The 20,182-nt window shown below is 38.1% G+C and overlaps 1 long non-coding RNA gene across 1 annotated transcript; it reads right to left on the bottom strand.

Annotated features, from left to right (window-relative positions):
* Positions 1 to 17,564, bottom strand: LOC121824018 (uncharacterized). The gene is made up of 4 exons (XR_006065746.2): positions 17,456 to 17,564; positions 16,212 to 16,394; positions 524 to 613; positions 1 to 173 (listed from the first exon to the last, which is right to left on the bottom strand). It is a non-coding gene; the product is annotated as an uncharacterized LOC121824018 (long non-coding RNA).
* Between the last annotated feature and the right edge of the window lie 2,618 nt (positions 17,565 to 20,182).

Here is a 20,182-nt window from a genome sequence, read left to right as displayed (position 1 = left end):
TTATGTAGAGGGCCTAGGCCAGTCCCATGTGGGCTCCACAGCTGTCGGTCTAGAGTTCCTAAGTTCCCAAGAGCTTGGTTCAGTGTCTCTGTAGATTTTCTCATCATGATCTTGATGCCCCTTGCTCATAGAATCCCTCTTTCATATCTTCGACTGGACTCCTCGAGCTTGGCCTGAAGAAGACAAGGAAAAAAATCAGCCATACGCATGGATCATTAAGATAAATATTACAAAAATTGACATCCTAACAAAAGTAATATATAAATTCAACACAATCCCCATCAAAATTCCAAAACAATTCATCACAGAAATTGAAAGTACACTCTTCACCTTCTTATGGAAACACAAAAATCCAAGGATAGCTAAAACAACATTGAATACCAAAAGAGTTGCTGGATGCATCAATGTTCTAGATTTTAGGTTGCACTACAGAGCTTTAGTAATTAAAACAGCTGGTATTGGCATTAAAAAAAGATGCTAATCAATTTAATTTCATCAAAGACCTAGACGTAAGTTTACGTACCTACAGACATCTGATTTTTTAGAAAGAAGCCAAAAATATACACTGGAAAAGACAGCATCTTCAACAGATTGTGCTGGCCAAACTTGATATCTGCATGTAAGAGAAATCAAATATACCCTTACTTATCATCCTGAACAAAAGTTAAATCAAATGGATCAAGGATCTCAACATCAGACCAAATATCCTGAACCTGATAGAAAAGAGAGTGAGGAATGGGCTTGAATTCATTGGTACACGAATATGCTTGCTGAACAGGATGCTAATTGCATAGCACAGGAACTAAGACCAAGAATTAATAAATGAGACTTCAGGAAGCTGAAAAGACTCTGTGAGACACAGGGCATCAGCATTGGTAGGGCAAAGTGACAGCCTACAGAACGGGAAAAGATCTTTGGTGAGAGGAGATTAGTAAAACATATTAAGAACTAATAAAACTAACATAAAAAAAACAAACAAATAAGTAACCCAATTAAAATTGGGCTACTTGGAACTTAGCACAGATTTCTCAGAAGATGAAATACAAATGCTTGAGAAACATTTAAAGAAATCAACATTCCATTGGGAAAATGCCTATTTAAAAAGTCTGAATGGCTAAAATTTAAAAACAAACAAACAAACAAACAAACAAAAAGAAACCAACCAACCAACCAAACCACAAACAAAAAGCAAAACCAAACCAAACCAAACAGAAACTTACAGCACAGGCGGGCGAGAATGGAGAATGTGGGGAAGGGGAACACTTAATTATTCAGTGCTGGTGGGAGTGCAAATTGATACAGCCTCTATGAAAATCAGTGTGATAGTTTCTCCAGGAAGCTGGGAATAGATATACCTCAAAATTTAGCTATACTACTCTTGGGCATATTCCCAAAGGACTCTGTATTCTATTACAGAGACACTTGCTCATCCATGTTCACCAATGCACTATTCAAGTAGCCAGAAACTGGAACCGGCATAGCTATTCATTAGCTGATGAATGGATAATGCAAATGTGGTCCATTTATCGAATCAAATACTATTCAGTTGTTAAGAAAAACAAATTTATGAAATGCACAGGTAAATGGATGTAGCTAGTACACATAGTCAGGAGTGAGGTAACACCAACCCCAGAAGACAAATATTGTGTTTTCTCTTAAATGTGGATTTTAGCTGTTAAATCTTTGATATGTGTGCTTCAATCTGAGGTTAGGTACCTAGTAAGGGACTGTGAGAGAGAAGAGGATCTCCTAAGGGGAAGGAAGGAAGTGGTCACTAGCTACCACTGTGGGCAACGGAAAATCGGTTTGCTCCAAAGGAGTCTCATTGGATATATCCACCACCCTCCAGGGAGGCCGCATGCCTAGAAGTAGTAGCAGGGCAACAATAAATGAACTCAATGGTAATTCTGTAGACTTTTAAAAAATATCTCATTTTGCTTTATTTGGTCCTTTGTGTGTGTGTGTGTGTGTGTGTGTGTGTGTGTGTGTGTGTGTGTGTGTGAGAGAGAGAGAGAGAGAGAGAGAGAGAGAGAGAGAGAGAGAGAGAGAGAGAGAGAGAGAGAGATCAGGCTTTTGCTTTCTTATTTTGATTTCTGTTTTGGGCTTTGTGGTGGGGTTTGTGATTTTTGTTTGTTTCATTCTGAGGATGTCACTCATAGAAGAGCACAGGGATTTTTTAGAAATGAAAACATATTCTTAAGAAATCTCCGTGAAATACTAGGTTGCTACAACAACCTAAGGGGAAGAATTAAAGAAAAGCAAGTCTATAGAGGCAGTACTGAGAGAGAGCACATTGAGGGTAGCATTACAAATTCTGTTAAGTAAGCTATAAATCATTATAGAAGGATTTATTTAATGATTCTCAGCAAAATAATGTGAACGAATCAGTGCTTTGGAAGGGTCTTAATGGCAAAGTAGAGAATATTCTTAGAGAACCACTCCTAGAGACAGTGCTCAAACCAAGATGCTGCTGTGGCCATACAAGGGAGACAGCAAAGCTTGACGTAGTCTGGAATAGAGAAAGAATTGTGAACAATCAGTCATGAGTGTGGAAATGAAAAAACATGAAATCCTCAATTGTGTTCTGTTTGTTCAAAAGCTAGCTTCCTCATAAGAGTCACAAATGAGCAGTTTACATTGAATGTGGAAAAAACATTTAAAATTCAACAGCAGCCTCTGTGAGATGGAAAACAAAAATGAACTTCAATCTGGTTTCAGGCACTGCAAAACAAATAACGTTCAACAATTACACCAGCCACAGGAGTTCCCTGGGGGAGGAACACATCAAAGGTGAAGGTAAGGATTGAAATGCTATGGGTTGGCACACAGGCACGCATCCAGTTTAAAATCGCTAGACTCCAAAATTCCAATGATTACAACTGCTAAGCTGAGATCTATATGCTGGGTAAAATTTAGAGTGTTAATTTTGAATTCTTAGTGAAAAGGTAGGATGTCTGATATGCTAACTATAAATTAATGGTAAGCCAAGCTCTGATGTACATACTTAGGAGAGAACATCAGCTCCAGAAGCTTAGACAGTCACTCTCCACAGAGTCAATGCTGCCTACCCTAACTCACTCCAAGGGTGTGGTTGCTAACCAGGTTCCTAAGTCAGTGTCTGTAGGTCACTCCTGAGATGAGTATGAATGAAGTAGGAGAATTACGGCATGTTTGTGTCTTTAGTGTGTCACTCAGGTTTGAAGTTTTGCTTCATTGATGCTGTGCCTACAGGACTTGCATGTAAGCTTGCTTTTTCTCCCCTTGTAGCCTTAGGATGAGCATAAAAACAGAAAATCCCCAGGATACTAGACTGTGAGTGCCCATTTGTGCTGTTCTGTGATGCGTTCATCTGCCTTCTCAACAGTCCTGCAAATGTATTCTCTGCAACTTTCAGCCTGTTCACCACAAGGCTGCTTGTATCTATACTCAAGGGAAACAAACAAACAAAAACAGAGAAAGCAATTTTAGGGATTTTGCGTGAAGAACTCAATAGATGCCAATGATGAGCTTCTATAAAACGAATATTTAATTAGTTTTTAAAAAGTGAATGCATTCCAATAACTAAAATCAAAATACATATTTCTATTGAAACAAGGAATATATATTTGTGACCTAGTTTGGCTTTTCCCAGAAGTGGGCAGATTCAATTATCCATGTCCAAATTGTATTTAGGAGTAAAAGGAGTACTGGTTTGGAGGTGGGGAGTTAAGGCTGAGAGCAAAGGTACAATCCAGGGTCAGTAAGTGAGCATGCCCTGCTATAGAAACCTGGGCTGGTGCCAGCAGAGCATTCCAGAATATCTGCATGACACAACAGCATTATTGGGATTGTATGCCAAAATTATCTTCCCAGGATCCCCTTAAGAGTAGGCTGCTTTTCTTTTTACTACTCTCTCTCCCCATGGTAAACTAAGAACGCAGCACAAAAGCCCCCATGATAGGAATTATTCATTCTGTCATAGCCAACATCTAAAGATGCATTTAATTCTTCTAGAAAGAGACTCTTCCATAGTTTCTTATTGGTGAGATCTCAGCCTCTTCTCTTTAAAGATGATCATCATTTATTAGCACTAACTCTGCATGAAATGATGGGTTGCCAGCAAAGATCTGATAGAAGCCAAAATGTATTTACTGGTTGGTGAAAGTTTCCACCAGAAAAGAAAATTACTGACAAGCATACAAAAAGATATAATATATCCAAAGTAAGGTATATAAATAGATGCAAATAAATAGATTGGAATACATTTTAGTATCCTTTCCTTGGAGAAATAACACATTACATGTTAAGTGGCTAAGCAAAAGCCTTCTCCCACTACAAAAATTTACAATATACTTGCAAGAAACTGTGAGGAAACAGGAGGAGATTCTCATAGCAAAGTGAGCACATGGCTTGGTGTGTGTTTTCAGCTCAGGAAGCTGTGGAAAGGATGAGGGGGGATGGGCAACGGAGTGGATACTCCCAATGGGAAGGCTTGGTGTATATTTATCTACTCTTTTTATTTATTGAGTTTTTTTTTTTTTTTTTTTTTTAGCAGAAGCAGAATTGTCCTTTAATTAGAACAATTGGAGGGCAGCAATCTCCTCTCAGGAGTGGAGGGAGACTACACGTCATGATGCAGAGGTCTTAGGGGTTCTATAGAGTGGGAAGGGAACCTTTGGGATGAAAGGTTCCATCTGCAAGACAGTTATCTGTGGCCTCAAAAGTGGTATTTTGATCTTATGAGGACTGTCCCAGATCCTAACAGCACACAGGGGTGACCAGTCAAGCTGTATTTCCTGTCTGGAGTGTCTCATCTCACTTGGAGTCTTTTACGTCATTAACTCATTACAGAACTTGCAGACAGGTTAAAAAATAAAAGGAGATGACATATTGTCTCATTGACTGTTGCCTTCAGAAGTGAGACAATGGAAGGAGGCTGAGGCTCTGGCCCTGGGATCTAAGGCAGAGACAGGTCCAGTTGGCTTCATACAGCAGGAGGATAGTTTAAACTCCATCAGCTGCGGTGGATCATGTAGGTGCTGCCATCATGTGCTTTGGAAACATTTAATTTAAGACAGGAGGCTCCAGTGAGTAAGATGAGACCACCGATTAGGGAACCCAGTAGAGGATCTAGCCAGGGTAGCCATTGTCCTAATGTGGGCCTGCTGATGGCACTGATTTGAACCAGGAGGAACTTCTGTCAGTTTAAAAAGCAGGGTAAAAATATGATTGTGAGGATAAGATGGAGGAAAGGAGTGATTAAGGGATGGATCCAGAGTGGGAGAGAAACAAGTTACATAGGAGGAGTCTTGTCACTGAACTTTTTGTCTGGTCTTTGGGTCTCATCTCAAAGCGGTTTGAGTTTGGTGGGTGATCAAGTGGCTGTGCTCTGGATCTTTGCCCTCTGTTGAGTTGCTTTTTTTGTTTTGTTTTTTGTTTTTTGTGGCTCCAGATGGACCCTTCTCTGAGGGACTCTAACTGCTGCCCTTTCTACATCAACCCTTTTATAAGCTATGTAGAAATTAGAGGAGTCTGAGGCCCCAAATCCCTTAAAGCAGTTCAGGTAACCTTTGAAAGGGGGACTAATGGGCCATGCATCTCATCCCTTTTCTTGCCTTTCTGGACCTCTGGGGATTTTTTTCAGCACGCAGAACTAAAAGTAGGACTGAGGGCTCCTTTTCATCAGTTAATCTCTTTGTTTCATCAGCTCTCAGAAAACATTAAAGAAATTTTATAGTTGCTTACCAAAAATCTTTGAGGACCAACTTGGTTTTTGGCTGCTGAAGTACTTCAAAATTAAAGGGAACTCAATCTCCTGACTATTGCTAAGGATGGGATTTCTACCATCCTCCAGGAATTTGCTCATTTTTTTGTGTGTGAAATCTCTCACATATGTGTGTGTGTGCTTTCCTGAATTCATTGAGCCAAAGTGTTTTTATGATAAATATATCTTTCAGCATGGATAAGTGACAAGTCCTTATTATTATAGATGGTTAAATATGTGTTTATTGCAAATATCAAAAGTAATCTTCCTATGTTTAGGCAGAGTTAGAATACATTTTACAAACATCATGTCAAATACCTCTCCAGAACCACCCCTAAATTCTCTTTGGAGCCAAGTGTTTTCTTTTGTTCCCATGACAAAAAGATTCAGAAGGGAGGACAAAGCAACACAACAAAACCTGGGAACAGAAAGTTCTTGTTAGACATCTCAATACATGCTGTGTACTAACTCATAGTTTTGGAAGACCTACTAGGAACAGATCATAGTTGCAATGTCTCCCAGTTCAGATATTTGTCTAAAAACGTAAAATTGGAAGACTAGGCAAGAATAAAAATCTAACCAGTGACCAAATAAAACTCTTAAGCTTTGGGAAAGCTACTGGAATTATTAATAGGGAGAAAAGCTTAGTAACATTTAGAAATGCATTATTTATTAAGGAGCTGTCAGAGGGGCTCATAAAAGGCAGGCTGTGAGTGAAAAATACGCTTGTTTGGGTTGAGTCTATTACTGCCGACAGGCCTACGATGAGCCAGAAACAATGGGGAGCATCAATCTGACTCTCAGGAAAGCATTTGTTATGACAGCAACTATCGTAGTGATTTTAAGTGAATGAATCACACTATGTGGTAAGAGAAGCCAGGAGTAATTAAAGACCAGGGTTTGCTCACAGTCTGAAAAGTAGATCCCAGCTCACTCATCTTCAGCACAGTCAGGGGCAAGCTTGTACCACAGACCATCTGACCTTCTTTTGGGAAGAAAGAACGCAACCTACTAGTATTTTTCTAAACCACTATAAAACTTCCTGTATGATTTCTCTGAATGGTTTTATCTACAGAAAGGATTAAATCATAGTAATCATAATAATTATCCGATGTACTCAAACTATACTAATGTTGTAGAACATTGTCCTCTGAACAAAGCTGTTGGTACTATCTTCATCAGCTCAGTTGTGATTATTTCCAAGAGACTTTGGACCCTCAAGATCAGGCCTGTTGATTGTCCCTCAGAAGGAAAATTGAGTGGGTTTGTACCACTCTGGGCCTCCATCAAAGCTGTATACAGTTCTGCCTAACCACACGATCTTGTGGTCCTGGGAGATATGAGGTTGTATAGACTGTGAAAAGTTAACTGAAGTGATAACTCCATTCGTTGAGCTATGGGGAAGTTATCACTTATGCTGAAGTGGGCTTTTTGGTGAGCCAACTGCCTTGAATCACCCATGCTTCTGTAAATAATGCCACATTCATGCTTTGTCAACAATTGTATCCTGGTGTGTCATGGGTGCTCTATGTGGTATGAACAGACATTTGTTTACAGCTACCTGGGAAAAGTTCATTGCAACAATTAAGATGTTTACACTTAATTTGGGAGATAGACTTGAGAGACAGGAACAGTATCTTTGCCCATTTTACAAAAGGGAGGTGGGGAGTTAAATAACTTATCCAATGTTATAAACCCAGGAGGTTATAAACCCAAGCACATATTACAAAATCATTCATCAAGAAAGTGCCCCCACAGGCATGCATCAAGCCAATCTGAGATGGAGGTATTTTCTCTATTGAGATTGCTTCTTCCCAGATCACCCATGCTTGTGCCAAGTTGATGAGAGAGAGAGAGAGAGAGAGAGAGAGAGAGAGAGAGAGAGAGAGAGAGAGAGAGAGAGAGACTGTCAGCACACATACTGAACACTTTATGGACTGAGCAGTAGTTTCTGCAGTGGTCTTTAGCTTCTTTATATAACTGTTATTCTGGTGATTTGATGTCCCTATCTATAAAATTAAGATCATTTTAGAGTTGAGGTGAGAATTAACATAGATAAAGAATCTGATATGATGAAAACAATTTTTAAATGTAAATTACTTTCTCTTTGATTGAAGAAAATTGACTATCTGAAGCTTTTTGGGCCAACCAATTGGGATCCAAGAATTGACATGATCTTAAAACCTTATCTGAAAAGCAGTTTCCAGGCTGCCCTTGCAAAGCACAGTTTTACGCCTTGGCATTTGAAAATGTTAAGTTAATGGCTGATCAATTCTATGAATTACCATCTTTGGAGGTGGTGCTAATCAATGAGGGACTTGGCAGGGTGGCCTAATGAAGGCATTATTTGACGTTGAAGAAGATGTGATAATAATGGTTTGGTATTTGTGATTTTTACTCATTTATCATGTCATTACCAAAGCAAACCTAATAGCTCTAACTGAGCTCTTTGGTGCTATGACTTCTACCAGGCTGATGGTAATCATGTTATTACAAAGATTATGTTAATAACAAGACTGGGCATTTTAGGGAAAAAATAATAATAATAATTAAAAAAAATAATAATAATTAAACAGTGACTATCTCCATGTATCACTAGAGAAAGTAGGGGGAGGGGCCAGGACTTTATGAAGGAAAAGATGGGTGATACTATCTATAGAAAGAGAAGGTTTTAAGCAAAGCTAAATGAATGAGAGTCCAAAGAAAGAAACAGAAAGAAGTGGAAGACAGTCCCCGTGATTAGAATAGTGGAATGTATTTGTAATTTGAAGTACCACATGGCAATCATTCAGATACAGGTGGGTCAGTTTAGCTAGATCAAGACAGAATATACCCACATTAAGAAAATGACCAGAAGAATATTGAGGATCTTTTTTTCTAAGATCAAAACATAAGAATAAAGGTAGAAGAGAAGATTGTAAGTAACAATGACAGCTTCCAGCCAAAGAATTTGCATCAGATATGTATAGGAGAGATAAAGACAGGGATGGAAGAAAATGTCAGGAAATGCAGAGGGAGATGGTAATTCAAAGATGAGGAAGAGAGACGGAAAGAGAGAGCAGGGACTTCAAAAAGACATAAAAGAAAATACAGGACATTACTTTGACTCAATCCCAATGGTGACAGATACTAATTTGAGCATGGAATAGATCTGAAAAAGAGTAAAGCATGTTTCTCATTGACTGTGTAATATGGTTCTTGGTCTTATCTTCATAACGCAGTCATGTAAAACTGACAGTCATGCCAAAGTGACAGAGGCATTCTCCTGTGGCTTTAAGTGTGGCATGCTAACACAGTGAAAGCCATTACACATATTCAAATTGGTGTCAGTGGCTGGAATCTGAGCCAAAAGTCAACAAGAATAAATATGACATGAGGGAAGTGTGAACTTCATCATTTTATAAATGATAGATTATCAGCACTTTCCTTCAAGATATCAACTATAATAATAAGAATCGCATGCACTTGTCAGGGTTGGAGGACCTATAGTTCCAAATAAAGTTAGCTTAAAATCTTCAGTTTTTTATGTTGTTTAAAGACATCATATGTCATAAAGGAATTTAATAAGCACCTCTAAAGTGAAACATTGTTTGCCTAAGTACTATACTCACCATCACTGTTCTCATTAATACACATGATAGAAAAAATAAATTTATGTGTTTGTGACTATGAGCATCAAATGAAGAGAGCACATTCAAGCAGCAAGTCAGGCTAAAGAATGTCACATACTAAACTTATTAAATTTAGAGCAGAAAAAAATCAGCAAAGTACAAAAGTACATATGTGGTAGTGTCTGACTTGGCAATCTTATGGAAAAGCATGACTTTCTAGTTCCTCAAGCTCCATATAAGTAAAATCTGAAAGCAGATTGTCTACCAAGGTCTAAAATGATCAGATCCTATCTAATTAATCATGGTTCATTCTAGTTAACACATTTAAAAAGTAAAATGATGAAATGAGTTCATGCATAATGAGTCAACACTTATGAGCAAGCATGGAACAGAGACTTCAAGAGCCTGAAACTACGTAGAAAGTTTGATAGAAAGCACCATGTATTCTAATAAAGTCAAAGGCCCCACACTGCAGTTGTCTATTGGTTTCTTTAAAGGAAATGACAGAAATGAAGAATTGGACTACCAGTTCAGGGGTTGAAATTGTAAAGGGCTGCTTTTCATTTAGAATTTCACAGGCATTGTGTAGACTGTAAATGAGATGCCAGTCACTGTCTTAAACATAGTTGAGGCTGTTGGAAATTGATCCCAAGTGCAAAAGGAACTTAAGCTCTAAGTTTCCTAATTCTGTAAATTTATGATTCTATGCATAAATGTAGGACATTAAGATTAGTGATGTTCTTGCTTGGTGTGTAAACTGCAGCCCACTGGCCAGTTCATTCTCAGCTACCCTCTAAGAGTCCGATAGCTAATCATACATTTGCATAAAGATTACACAGATGTCACGATAACAGGAAAAATATGAACTCAGTCCACGTGAACTGTTCTATTGAAATATCAGGCCCACCTTTAATGACTTTGCTTAGTTATGAAAATGAATGTTTTTGTTCGCCCATCATAAAATTATTTCAGTCAATTTGTTTTTCTTTTGTTTGCTATGATTTATCCCTGTTTCTAGCTCTATGCTGCCTAAATTAACTGGCCATTACAATTCAAAATGAGAAAAACATGTTTATCTTCTGAGAAAATTGTATAGATAGTGAAGAATTGAGTCTGGTTCTGTGGTCCTTCTCCAACCGAAGTTAAAATGTCCTGTGATTTTCTATTTAAGGACTTAATGCTTTTCAGATAAAGTGATTACAAAGTTTTGTGTGTTTAATTAATTTACAGCTAAATTACTACAAGCCATTCTCTTTTCAGTGAATGGAGATAACTAACATTAAAACAGAGGGAAGACTTTCTTTTTGATCATTAGACAAGAAAGAGACCAATGAGGGTATTGATTTTAATTTCATCATTTTAAAGCTAAAGAAATGAAACCTGAATGAGTTATATAACTTATCTAAAGTGCTAACATTAACCAGCTGAAGAGCCAGAACTCAAATATCTGTCTTCTAAATCTAACACCATTGTTCTTTGTCCTCATTGATAACATCCCTGTGCTATGGTAATTTTCAAATTCCTTTCAACTGAAAGATAACTAATGAGGAAACTGAGACTTTAAGATTTTCAACATAAGTCAAATTGGGTTCAAAATGTCTGTATATACGTCAAACCACTTGGCTTCTCCATTTTGTCTTCTGTCCTGAACCAGCACAGGGATGCACACTCATGTACCTGTCTACCCTCACCACATACTGAATTGAATGTATTGTTTGTCTCTCAGTATGCCAAAACGGGAATCTCAATTTCTCCAACCATTCTTTGGATCTTAGCCCTGAATATTAGATGTCAGTATATAATCTGGTGAAATCACAGAAACCAGGAAAGCAGAAAGGGCTACAGCAGGGGAGCAGCTGTATAGAGAGGGAGGTAGTAGGGTGGACGATGGACGCAGGTGCTATGAAAGAGGAAATGTGAGGAACTGAGGGGGAGGGCTGTAACTGAGAAGGGAAAGAGAGAGAGAACAGTACAGAGAAAGAACTAGAGGGTAGAGATAAATAACACTAAGGATGTTTGAAAAAGCTGTAGGTAAACATATTTTATGTTCATATTTAAAAGAAACATATAATATATAAGCATATATACATGCATATATTAAGTGAAGTTATGCCACTTGGGGTGATAATGCTCCCCCAAAGAACCATAGACCATCTAACAAAAACCTCAGTGCCACACACGCAACAATCTCCCTCTGAGTAGTTTATAACACTAATTAATTCTAAACAGTCTTTTAATAAAAATACCCGGAGCTAGATACTGGGGTAAATGCTAAAAGATTAGAGAGACAAAGGAACAAGTCACTGTCACATCTTACCTCTAGGACTCCCCAGCCTGAAAAGGTCCTAATTTCTGTCTCCTCACACCTTATATACCTTTCTCTGCCCAGCCATCACTTCCTTCCTAGTGCTGGGATTCAAGGCATGTGTGCTTCCCAAGCAAAGGCATGAGATCTCAAGTGCTAGGATTAAAGGCATGTGACTCCCAAGTACAGGGATTAAAAATGTGTGCCACCACTGCTTGGCTCTGGTTCTCTCCTAGACTGATCAATCTCACGTAATCCAGAGGGATCTCTGCCTCTCCAGTGTCAGGATTGAAGGTGTGTGCCACCACTGCCTGGCCTCTATGTTTAATTGAGTGGCTCGTTCTGTCCTCTGATCTTCAGGCAAATTTTATTAGGGTACAGAGTATATCACCACAGTGGTTGGTCAGGGGAGTCTAAGAGATGACCAGAACTATAAAGGCCACTGTCCTTGCCTTTGCTTCCCTCCTCAAAAATTTTGTTGTTATTTTTATAAAATTCATTTATTTTAGACCATCAAGAAAGTTGTGCCAGAGAAGTAAAATGCTTATTAGACAAGTAAGCAAAAGCCACCTTCCTGTCTTCTTCCCATTTTCAAAGTGTAATTTACATTATTACCTCTTAAGGGTGAACCTGCTGCCCTCAAACCTGCTGTCATTTCTCCAAGAAGAGCTGTCCTTGACAAGGGATTTGGCCCTGGGCCCTGGCCTGTGGCCAGCCTTCTGTTTATGTTCTAGGACCTGCCGGGTGATGTATTGTTTCCACGTTCAGCATTGTTTAATGTTCATACACCAAACACTAATTGAGGCTTCCAGGAGATGATTCTCCAGCCTTTCTCTGTGCCAGTGCTGGGCCCAATCTGTTCAAGGCCCCCTGGGAAACCATCTATCCAAATGCAAGGATGCCTGATCCACAGTCTGCCTGGAAAATTAGATGTCCCCAGAAGCCACTTGGCCTTGGAATGTTTGGTCTTGAAAGTCCACATTTTAGAGGAAGTCCATCTGTCAATGAAAAGATTCAGGCATTTAAAAATTTCTCCTAAGTGGCTGCTGTTTCACCATACAGAACAGATTTTAGAATCAAAACAGCCAGTGTATCCATGTTAATGTTCTTCATTGTTACACCTATAACAAGGACCACAATGAGTACCTATTGAGTAAATGGATAACACAGATAATACTACCATTTTCTATCTACAATCAGTTTTCTAAAACATATTTTTTCTCATAGCACCTTTGCATTGTCAAACCCTGGGAGATGAGGTTCACCAAATGTTCTTCATATCAACTTCATCTTGATCACTTGTAAAGCGAAGAAGTGGCAGACACAGAGCTTTTGTTAAAATTCTACAACTAGGGGCTAGAGAGATGGCTCAGCAGTTAAGACTGCATATTGCTCTTGCAAATAACTCAATTTCCAGTCCCCATTTTAGGAGGCTTACAACTGTTTGCAACTCCAGCTGCAAGGGAATCAGAGGCCTCTGTCTCTCTACAAGCACATGTACTAGTGTGTGAACACATACACACACACACACACACACACACACACACACACACACACACACACTAAAAAACTCCACAATTAAAAGTAATAAGAAAATAAGTATTTTTTTAAAATTCCACAACTACATGTATCCTGCCTAATACACTCCCTAAAAAATGTGTTGTTGATGCTGACATTATTAAGATATATTTGATATTATTAAGATCTATATTTGATATAGATAAAATTAACATATTCTATTTTGAGAAAAAAGATGATCTGTCTACATGCAGGTTACAATTGAACCTACAAGGACAAAACTATGTTCAGTACAATTGATCAGTGAAAGTAACTCACTTCTTAATCTCAAAATAAGAGTAGATTTGTAGGTTCAAGCATGCTTCTTCTATTTTTCCAAAAATGACAGTCTGTGCTGAGTGTGCACATTGCTACACTTAACATGAATGCTCTCTGTGTCTGAAGTTCACTATAATTTAATTATTTAATTTTAATTATAATTTAATTATATTTATAATTTAATTTTAATTAAAAAAATAAACCCACAAATGTAATGTAACCTTCTGCTGTATTCAACAGTATTATTGACCAGCACAACATTTTCATTCCTGTTATGTGTTTAGGGTATTGATTGATGGGTTCATCCATTGATATTTATTTGAGGCTTATAACATTTTGAGAGTTTATCATTTGGGAGCTGTTGCCAATATTTATACATCATGGAAAGCAATCTGGCCAATGTTCCAGCATTGTCCACCAGAAACTCCATCATACTAAGTGTTCTGAATGTCAGACATTAATTTATGGAGAGAAGAAAAATGTAGACCCTGACTTTTGTAGCTATTACTCATTATCTGAATACAACAAATAATCTTATGGAGCATAAAATTAAATCTTCTAATTAAAAATGATCCTATAATTTATTAATGCTTAAAAGAGGCAAAGTCTTTTAGTAGTATTTAAATGGATTCATGATGAGGGTCATACACTATTAAAAAAACCCATGGAGAATATTTTATTACAGAATTTTATGTCAAATGAAAGCTCCCTTCTACCTCTACCTCCTTGGTTGGTTCACAGAATATTTTATTCTGACACTGCTTAAGATCTTAGCTCATAGGAAAGATAGACCACTTGCCTTATTTCATTTTTATATTGTGGTAATTTGGTGTATTTCACACATGTATGATAGAATTAGAAATTCACTCAAGATGAATCTGAGTTGGTAAAGAGCCTCACACTCTACACAAACTATAGATATTCATGAACATCCTTAGTAAGCCTCTTGTTCACATAGCAAGGTACAAAGAGAAAAACCACTATCTATAAAATCTGATGTGGTAATTATCTACACTGAATGATCTTCCTCATCTGTACATCCAAGTTGAGTCTAAAATACAAATGTGAGGAAGAATAAAATATGAGGTACTAGAATATATAGACAATTAGTTAATAAGATTAATTTCTTCTGTTTTAGGAAGACCAATGTATTTCATGAGAGCAACAAGTGTCTTAGGGGAATCAGGAGACAGTTTTTTTCAAGACAGAGAGATAAACATGTTTAAGTAAATTCTATATAGCAGCTAATTCTGAAGGAGGTCAGTGAAGTCAGAGTACAGAAGGTTCATTGTTTACCACTAGACAGCTGTGTTACACTAGACAGATGAAAAATTACTTCCTGAGATGTTACAGCTCCTCCGTTAAAAATCTTAAAACAAAGATCTCTAGATTTTTTTTCAACATTTTTATGTGTGTGTGTGTGTGTGTGTGTATAAATGCCACAGTACACATGTATATTAAGTAGAAAATTTGTAATAGTCTGCTCTCTCCTTCTACCAGTTGGGTATGGTGGTATTTTATTTGTACTGAAATGTGATTTTATTTGTATGTTAATAAATAAAGTTGCTTGGGGGTCAGAGCTAATAGCAAGCCATAGCAGAGCTGGGTGTTCATGGCGCACACCTTTAATCCCAGCACTTGATAGAAGAGCTAGGTAGATTTCTGTGTGGTCAAGGATACAGCCTTGGAGACACACGCCTTTAATCTCAATACCATAGAAGACCTGGAGGGCTGTACATATAGGCAGTGACGAGGCAGTGTTTGGGTTTACAGCCAATGAGAAGGCATAACAGAAAGACTATGTAAAGACAAACACACAGGAAGTAGGTCTCTTTCGGAGAGGTAGGACCACCACAGGAGGAAGGGTAAGGTTTTAGCTCTGAGCTCTAACCTCTTGGCTTTCTCTTTTACATTGGTTCTGTGTTTCTTATTTAACAAGATGGTTGGTTACATCTACAGTTGGGTCTCAGAAATCCACCTCAGGTCATCAGGCTTAGTGGTAGGCACCTTTACCTGATGAGCCATGACACTAGTTGGATCTTCAGTTTTATTTTACTTTAAAGTGTATTCCACTTAGAGGCCAGTGTCAAACTGAATTATTTCTTATCAATGGAGAGGGACAGGCTATTTGATTCAAATTTACTTTTACCAAGAAACATCACTCCATTCAAAGAAAATGATAGGGAAACTGGTTTTAAAAAAAAAAGTTTATATGAGATGCTCCCTGCTACCTTTCCAGTTAATGACCTCCTCTTCCCTAATTATTATTTATTACACACATACAAATTGCACAGTCCATTTAGTGTTGTTTATGTGTATTTATGTTTAGGGATGACCCCTTGAGATTAGATAAACTATCAGGAGTCTCATCATTGGAGAAGACTGATTCTCTCTCTCTTAGTAGCCATTAATTGCTTATAGATCTTCATTTAGTGGAAAACATCATGAGATTTCTTCCATATATGTTGAGATAACAACTGCTGTTGTCATTGTACAGGTCTTATTTAGGTGACTTTGTTGCAAAGATTTCAAGTATAGAAAACAGTCTCGTAGGAGATGTTCATCCCACCTCTCCTGTCATGTACTGTCCAGGCATACTTGACCCTTTTACTGGGGCAGAACTCAAGAATATAAATGTCCAAGAGTTATAGTTAATCACTGAAGAAGGCCCCAGAGACCATCCTTTGCAAACACAAACCTTATAGTCACTTCTTACCTTCAAAGCATGTTAAGAAATTTCATTCGGGAATGATCTTTCTTAGAACAAAGGGAAACACCTCTTGACTTTGGTTCTGACAAGTTTTCTTTGCTTTTTGTTTTGTTTTGTTTGATGTAAACCCTGAGGCATCAACAACAAAAGCAAGTATAGGTCTCCAGACAAACAGGATTGCTTCAAACACTGCAGAGGAAACATTTAAAATATATTTAAAAAAAAAACCCATGGAATGGGAGAATTTATTTGTAGGTGGCATACACTTGTGTTTCCAGTACTTTTGAGGTTGTAGCAGGAAAATGACAAGCTTGGAGGTACCCATGACTACTTAGCAAGACTCTATAGCCAGCCCACAAAACCTAAGGTAGGGATATAGTTCAATAGTGGAGTATTTGCCTAGCATGTGTAAGTCTCTAGATGTGATATCCAGCACTACAAAAATGTTAACCACACAGCTGAAAAGGGGTTAATACTAAAAATATATGAGACTCACAATTACTTAATAATAACAAAAAAGTAATAGATTTAAAAATGTGTGAGGACCTGATGACGTTCCTCAAAAGAAGACCAAAAGATAAATTCAAAAATATCTGACTCTAATTATCAGAAAAATACAAGTCGAAACACCAAGAAGCCATTACGCCATTCTTCCTATATACTACTGTCAGATGGCTATCATCAAAATGACAGGTCATGGCAAACACTCTTGAGAATGGGGAGAAAAGAGAACCCCTGTACACTGTTGACTGGCACATGTGTCAGTTTAGCCATCCCAGCAAAACAGAATGTTGGTTCCTCAAAGAATTAAAGATGAAACCATCATATGATCAACTATGCTATTCTTGGTGTATTTTGGAAGAAAATGGACTTGGTATTTCAAAGAAATAGTTGTATTGCTATTGGAGTTGTGAAGGACTGATACATAAAATGTTAATATACTATATATTAATATAACATATCATAGATTGTAATAGAAAGATATTCACATGTGAACCTGGGGTCATTGTGCTAAGCAAACTAAGCCACATGGCCTTACTTACATGTGGAATGTAGCTGAAGCTTTCCTGTGTCCCAGCCTGCCAACAGTCGGGACAAATCTCTCCCACTCATGTCCCCCAAGTAAACACACAGAGACTTATGTTACTTATAAACTGTATGGCCATGGCAGGCTTCTTGCTGTCTGTTTTTATATCTTAAATTAACCCATTTCTATAAATCTATACCTTGCCACATGGCTCATGGCTTACCAGTATCTTACATCATGCTTCTCCTTGTGGCAGCTGGCAGGGTCTCCTCACTCAGCCTTCTTCTCCCCAGCCTTCTCCTCTCTCTTTTCCTGCCTACACTATACTTCCTGCCTGGCTACTGGCCAATCAGCATTTTATTTATCAATCATCCTTAGCAACAGTGGAATTAAAACTGACTTGTAGAAACAGAAGAGAATAGTGGTTCTTAGTAACATTAACAGAATAGAGAAGTGCTACCAGAGGGGACAAAGGTATAGTTCTGCAAGGAAGAGCAAATTCTGGGGCCTCTGTGCAGCATGGTAACTACAGTTAGTGCTGTACTCCACACCTGAAATGTGCTAAGAGTCCATCTTAACTGTTCTCATCATATGGAACGCTAACTGTGTGAAGTGAGAATGTGAATTAGTTGGGTAGTTGTTATTGGTTCATCACCTATGTCTGAATATTGCATATGTGCATTTAAAAACAGGCTATCGACTTTAGTTTTTATTTGTAAATTATACTTATGAACCTAAGAAATGGAACTCCCTTTCTGTCTGATAAAAATCATTTTCCTTTTTTCTTCCAATTTAGTTAATTCAAAAATATAATGTTACTTATAATAAACATACCACTTTCAGTTTTTGCAATTAAGTTACTTTTGGGTGACAATGAAATGTATCATGGCAGAGGAAAGGTAACCACATAGTTAAAAATGTATCACTTCCAGAGTTCTAGAAGTGGGGTGCCATATGAAATACACAAGAGATGAGTTCAAATGTGGACCTTTCTGAGGGGCATATTAAGTATTTTAGAGGAGTGGGTATATTAAAGGGAAATTTATACTACTTTTCTTTGTTTTCTTTTTCTTAAAAGTTTGTTTCTACCAGGTCAGGATTAAGGAAAGAGGAACATTTAAGAGGAGCTCTCTGAAAGTGTCTACAGGCATATGAAATGCTTTTCTTAATTAGTACTTTTCTCAGTTGTAATTAACTGACTTCTTATGGAAATGATTGTATGTTAATAAATAAAGTTGCCCGGGGGTCAGAGCTATTAGAGCCATAGCAAAAGCTGGGCAGTGGTGGTCCACGCCTTTAATCCCAGCACTTGGTAGGCGGAGCTAGGTAGATCTCTGTGTGTTCAAAAATACAGCCAGCATTGGAGACACACACCTTTAATCTCAATACCAACCATAGAAGACCTGGAGGTCTGTACAGACAGGCACTGACGAGGCAGTCATGTGGTTGGGTTTACCACCAATGAGAAGGCAGAACAGAAAGTCTATATGAAGACAAAAACACAGGAAGTAGGTCTCTTGGCTGAAGAGGCTAGCTGCAGCAGATGGGTAAGGCTCCTAGCTCTGATCTCTTGGCTTTCTTCTTTGCATTGGTTTTGTGTTTCTTATTTAATAAGACTGCTGGTTACATCTACAAATGTTTATTCCAGAACTGTCCTTTTAAAACAAAAGGACTAAGGCAAATTATGACGATTTTGCCCCATCAGCCAAGGTTTGAAACGGGGTACGTTATAGTAAGCAAATGTTAAATGTTTGATGAATGAAGAAATGAAGACGTGAGCATGCTGTTGGCAGCTGTTTGGTTAAGGATTAGGAATCTGATGAGCTCAGAACTAAGGACACATTGCTGAGTGTAGCATAGGAATGCATGAAGCACTCTTTACAATCTGGAATAGGAACTTGCGTCAAGAAGACATGCACACATGCACCAAGGTCAGGTCCCCACTGCCTGGGGGCCTCCCAAATAGTTCAAGCTAATCAACTGTCTCACTTCTCGAGGGAGGAGGGGAAGGGCTGGGAGGTGAGAGGAGGGAGGACGGGGGAATCCGTGGCTGATATATGAAATTAAGTTAATTATAAAATAAAAATATTAAAAAAAAGAAGACATGAGCACAGGTCAATGCATGTAACATAGCCTTTCTTGGCATTAAAAACAAAACTCTCCACCTATAGACAACAGGGATGAGGACATTTTTTATAAATTACTGGAAACACAATGCATAATGCTAGTGTAGAAGCAAAATGACTTGAGTTAAAGCCAGGAAATACGGGTTCTATCACAGTCTGATATTCATTAGCTGAGGTACTTCAAACAAGTCATTTTCTTTTTATCACTGGAACCTGCTTTTCTCCATGTAGGCCATGAACAGTAGAGTATAAGTTCTCTACTGTTTACTCTAGTACTTAAACACTTCAATACCACCTATAAATAATAAATATTTTGGAATCAATACTATATCAAGATGTATCAGTGAGTTTTTGTTACAAATAATAAAAACAATTTGGAAGATAATTCAGCCATTTTTCTCACATTTCTTCAGGTGAAGAAGACTTGGGTAGTTTTGCTACAGACTGGTATATCAGTTTTATGCAAACTTCATTCATGAGAGCTCTGCAGGCTAGCCCACCAGATCAGGGTCATATGACTGTAGCTCAGACATGTAAGTTTGCATGTGTGTAGTGCTCCAATCCCAGCAGACCATCTTCATTCAGTTGGGCACCAAGGGTCCAAGAACAGGAAGTGGGTAAACTCATTGAAAAAAGACACTTGTCAAATCCGGGTCACATCTTCTTCCAGCTTAGTGGCTAAATAAGTCATATTGGCTGGGCTCTGAGTCAGTATGGAAAGAGATAGAGCATGTCTCAAGACATGGATGGCAACATTGCCACAGAAATGGGATCTTGTGTCACAGGAACAGTAGAAATGAGACCAAGCGACGTTATCATGAATA

The sequence above is a fragment of the Peromyscus maniculatus genome, chromosome 19, assembly GCF_049852395.1.
Source record: "Peromyscus maniculatus bairdii isolate BWxNUB_F1_BW_parent chromosome 19, HU_Pman_BW_mat_3.1, whole genome shotgun sequence".
In the NCBI taxonomy this organism is placed as follows: domain Eukaryota; kingdom Metazoa; phylum Chordata; class Mammalia; order Rodentia; family Cricetidae; genus Peromyscus; species Peromyscus maniculatus.
This window is presented reverse-complemented; position numbering and strand designations above follow the sequence as displayed.